Below are 5,436 nucleotides of genomic sequence, written 5' to 3'. Positions count from 1 at the left end.
GTACATCCTGACCCACTAGGCTTGAGGAAAGTGTCCCCAATTAGAGAAGCCAGCCCACATGGTCGGCCCCACTATGAGATATGATGTCCCTCACTGACCCATAGCCCTACAGGGGACAACACCGGAGACACAGTGAGGGAATTGCGCCCTAGATAATCCCGCCACACCTAGACAAAACAGTAAAGTGGTGCCACAGAACAGCAAGGAACAGAGCGGCAAGATCTACAGGGAATGTTAAAGGTGGACTTTGGGCCAGGGCAGGTTCCCGAACACACTGGACAGGTAAACACTCCTAAAGGCCAACAAATAGTCGTTGAACTGAATACAAGCTTTCTTTTCTAGAGGAAGCACGCTAGCTTGGTGATTACAAGGGGCCGAAGGGATCCTTTACCAGGCATCAATGAACAAAAAATCATAATATTCTGTGCTCACCTCCCTGATACAATCACTGAAGACAAATGGGCACATAAGTAAATGTGGCAAAAAAAAAGCTGATGCTTCCCAGTTATCAAAAGATATAGCATCTGGGGCCTTAAATGCTTGAAGGTAAACACGTGGCCATCTAGCTCTGAAACAACAAAGCTAACCTGGAAGAAACACACCGTCCCGTGTGATCAGAAATTGACGAAGGGATCAGGTATCAAGCATCATCAGAACACAAAAGATATCCCAGTGAATGAGTTGGGGAGTGCAGAGTGGAAACCCAAAACCCATTTGCAGGACACTGGACATCCCCTTACATAAGGAAGGGTCTTGGGGATGAGATGAGCTAGTCAGGGTCCAACATAGCAATAATGAAATGTACACCTTTCCTCTAGTTCCTAAATGTGTCCTTCTCCCCCACTATCATGATCCCAATTCTACCTTACAAATATGGCTAGACCAGAGGATGTACACTGGTACAGATAGGAACTGGAAACACAGGGAATCCAGGGTGTATGATCCCTTTCAGACCAGTGGTGTCAGTGACTATACTTGGAAAGTGGAGTGAGGTGGGTTGGAAACCAGGAACCGATTACAATGATTTATATGTGACCTCATCCCTAGGGGATAGACAACAAAAGAGTGGGCAAGGGGAGATGTCAGACAAGCAAGATATGACAAAATAATAATTTATAAATTATCAAGGGTTCATGAAGGAGGGAGGTGGGGAGGGAAGGGAAAAATGAGGGGCTGATGCCAGGGGCTGGGGGGGGAGTAAAAGTTGTGAAAATGATGAGGGCATTGAATGTGCTTTACACAATTGATGTATGTTTGGATTGTGGTAAGAGTTGTATGAGCCCCTGATAAAACGATTAAAAAAAATAATTGGAGCTTTGGTCGCGAGGAAGCGAATGAAGGAGATATAGATAAAGATGGGGCAGATCTGCTAAGTGTAGATGAAGATGAGGATTCTGAGACCTCAAAAGGAACAAAGGTGAATTGCCGATCTGATATTGTTTCTGGATGACCTATGTAAGATAAAACAAGACTGAAAGTTTTAAAACTTTCAAAGGGAACCCACTTGGACTTAACATGTTAAGCGACCATAAGACTTGAGTGAGAACACACAAAATGCACCATTATGTTCGGCAACTGTAGTTCATGGTAGACGTTTGCAACATGCTAGCGCTCGGATGTCATTAGTGCAAGCAGCAGCCCGAACAGAAAGGAACTGTTAACCACCTGGTTCCCAGAAGGTTGACACTGCTCCTTTAAGGCCTTTCTATTGGCCCCAAAGTATTGCCAAGGTGCTCTGATGTCAACAATGCTACCCCTCGTGCCACGCCCACGTCAAAAGAATCCCGCTGGTCTTTCCGGGAGTTTCCCAGTCAAGGTCCGTGAGCAGCTTGAAGGTCGTCCAAGCTTTGGAAGAGAAAGGACGATCACCGCGTCTGCCGAAGTGGCGGTATGAATCTGTCCAAGGACTTTCACAAGAACTGTAGACAAGCCACAGGTCCGAGTGAATCGCCTGGACCGTTATCCGGGATGTCGGTTCCTCAGAATCCTGCAGGCCCGAAGTCACAAAATACAAAAGCAATCAACAAGTGTTATGGCCCCAGCCAGGGTAAGCCCCCCACTAATATGACTGTGACCTGTGATGATAGTAGACAGACATATGGGCTGACTGGTGGGAACGTCATTTTAGCCAATGCGAAAGGAACCAAAATGGCAAAGAGGAAGGAAAGGAAACCCAGCCTTTCACATCCACATGATCCAATCGATTTGTTCAGTGATGATGAGGACAGTGATAGAGCCAACAGAAGAGAGAGCGTAGCTCCTCAACAGGCTGCTTCAGCATGTTGCTCCCGAGCGCCCCCCACCGGGGGTCTGGAAGCAGCCTGCAACGAAAACACACATAGAGGAGGCATTCTGGCCCAAACCGAGTTAAATACTGCTCCGTTGGCAATTAAAGCAAGCATGAGAGACCCTTTGGGCAGTTTTGGTCTCAACAAGCCTCCAAAACGGCGTAAAATTGTTTCTGAAGAAACCGTAGTACATCCTTTGTCCATAAGCTGCCAGAGTTCCTGTGACAGGGTCATTTTAAAGTGTCGATGTATACGAGTAGGAATATTTCTCCGGGTTTTACTTGAGCCAGTCACTTTTGCTTTAGGTTTTATCAAGATAAAGCTAGAAGAACCGGAAGGTGGTCAGGCAGCAATTACCATAGACACCTCTGATGTAATGAAATGTGACTGGTGTCAAGTCCGAAACCCCCCAGTCGTGTTTCTCCAGACCACACCAGCAGTTTATGGAAAGTTGAGCACTCAGCTGCAAATGCACAAGAAAGAGAAAGTTTGGACTGAGTGTAAAGAAATAAATAAGATACCGAATCTAGAACGATATATTATCTTAAGTTTTGACACTGACCTTGATCTTGAAACAAATACACGATTTGAAAAAATCCTTATTGAAATAGGTAGAAAGAATAAGATTTCCAATTTTTTTTCAAAAATTTCCTTTGAAGAAGCCAATATCAGAATTGTTGCCTGTAGAAAAACCTATGCTGAAAGCATCAAAGGAACTGTGATACAAAAATTAAACATAATGAAAACTATGTCCTTTGACACTAAAATACTACTTCAAATCAAACAGAAACTCCAATTGGTTGGTGATGACAAAGCTACTGGACAGAACCAAGCCGCCTTTACTGGTCCTGTAGAAAAACTAATAGTGTACCCACCACCTCCAGCTAGAGGAGGAATCTGTGTTACCAATGTGGACCTACACTGTCTAAAGGAAGGGGTATTTCTAAATGATATTATTATTGACTTTTATTTGAAATATTTGGTGCTTGAGAAACTGAAGAAAGAGGAAGCAAACCGAATTCATATCTTCAGTTCGTTTTTCTACCCATGCCTGACTGACATAAAAAGACAGCCTTTTCAGGAATGTACCAATCTATCAACACCAAAAAAGCGACATCTGAGAGTAAAATCCTGGACCCGGCATGTAAATATTTTTGCAAAAGATTATATTTTTGTTCCCCTTAATGAAAATACACATTGGTTTCTGGCTATTATTTGTTTTCCTGGCTTTGAGAAACCACAATATGAGCCTAATCCTAATTTCCACAAAAATACACTAGTCCAAAAAACTTCAACTGTAGTAGACCGTTGTATTTCTTCTCCTCCAGCCAACGTAATGGCCAGTTCTTCACAAGCCTGCTCTGCCAAGACTGTAATTTCGAGTATTCTAAACAGAAAGCCTCACATGCCTTTATTTCCTACAAAGAGTGCCACACAGGAAGAAAGGGACCATCGGTGTGGGGCAAATACATGCAATGTAAAAGGTAGTTTGGAAAAAGTAAGCCAGACTGCAAGTGAAAGTGAAGCATCAAAGAAAGGAGATTCCGTGTGCGAGGAGGTTGTTGAAAAGAATAACAGTGAACATGGGCCACAAGGGGACTGTTTAAGACCGTCACAACATGCACACGCAGTGAGTGAAATCAAGCCAAACTGTCCTCATGGGTCACCCTTCAAAGAGCAGGAGAGCCCTTGCAGCCCAGAGAGAGGACAGTACCATTTCGAGCCCACCGTGTGTAAGCAGCCTTGCATCTTGCTACTGGACTCTCTACGAGGCCCTTCCCGCTCACATGTTGTGAAAATTCTTCGAGAATATCTAGAGGAAGAATGGGAAATTAAAAAAGGCACCAAGAGGAGTTTTTCCATAGATGTCATGATGGACCTGAGTCCAAACGTGCCCCAACAAAGCAACCTCAGTGATTGCGGTGTCTATTTGCTGCAGTATGTCGAGAGTTTTTTTGAGAATCCAGTTCTCAATTTTGCACTACCTATGGATTTGAAAAACTGGTTTCCTCCTCTAAGAATACGGTCAAAGAGAGAGGAAATCCGCAACCTAATTCTGAAGATGGAAGCAGAGCAGTGCAACGGGAGAACAAGCGTGCAGACAGGCTTTCAGAAGAAACACCTTTAGGTGAAGGAACGCAACCAGATGACGCCAGGATCGCAGACTGACCATTTCTCTTGCCTGGTCAGTTCTGCCTCTAGAAATAATACACTCTTGATCTTGGTCTAGACAATAAAACATGCAATTGTCCATGACTCAGAGTGATTTATAAATTTTCATGCTTCTCTAAATGTCCTATAATTAATTTTCCATAAAGTATGTATTAAGTAAATGTCGATAATTATGTTAATGGGGCCAATTTTCCTAGCATTTATCATTTCGTTTTTCACCCATTAGGAAGCTTTTGTTATGTGTTCTCTGTTTCTATAACTTAAACCTGCAACTTCTAAGCACAAAACAAAAATAGAGGAAAAAATAGAAGAAGAAGAATTTATAATTCATCAAGGTTTGACTAGGGTGTAAAGGTGGGGGAGGGAGATGGAGAGGGAAACAAAGAGGAGTTGACACAAGGGGCTCAAGAGAAAGAAAGGGTTTTGAAAGGGATGATGGCAACATATGTACTAATGTGCTTGATACGCATAAACACTGAAGACGAAGGTGTACATAAGCAAGTCTGGTGAAGAAGGCTGATGGTGCCCGGCTACTGACAGATATAGCGTGTGGGGACTTAAAGGCTTGAAAGAAAACAAGTGGCCATCTATCCCAGAAGCAAAAAAGCCCACACAGAAGCAGCACACCAACATGGGTGATCGTGAAGGGCAGAGGAGACCAGGTCTCTAACAACAAAGCAGGGGTGGGGGTCGTGGGAATCACATCACCGTGAATGAGGGGGAGTGCGTGTTGGGGACCCAATGCCCATCTTTAGATAGTTGGACATCCCTTGCAGAGTTGTAGTGGGGAGGAGATGAGTCACTCAGGGTTCAGTGTAGCAACAATGAAACTCAAAACCTTCTTCTGGTTCCTGAACACTTCCTCCCCTCCCAATTATCATGACCCCAATTCTACCTTGCGGACCTGGTTATACCAGAGGATGTACAGCAGTGCAGTAGGGATCTGGAAAATCAGGGAATCTAGGACAGACGAACC

At 44.0% G+C, this 5,436-nt stretch overlaps 1 pseudogene; it reads left to right on the top strand.

The window, feature by feature from the left end:
* Positions 1–231: 231 nt before the first annotated feature.
* On the top strand, positions 232–4,457 carry LOC142433346 (sentrin-specific protease 6 pseudogene; annotated as a pseudogene).
* Positions 4,458–5,436: the final 979 nt, after the last annotated feature.

The sequence above is a fragment of the Tenrec ecaudatus genome, chromosome X (assembly GCF_050624435.1).
Source record: "Tenrec ecaudatus isolate mTenEca1 chromosome X, mTenEca1.hap1, whole genome shotgun sequence".
Classification (NCBI taxonomy): domain Eukaryota; kingdom Metazoa; phylum Chordata; class Mammalia; order Afrosoricida; family Tenrecidae; genus Tenrec; species Tenrec ecaudatus.
Note: the sequence above shows the minus strand (reverse complement) of the source record. Positions and strands in the feature narration are given on the sequence as shown.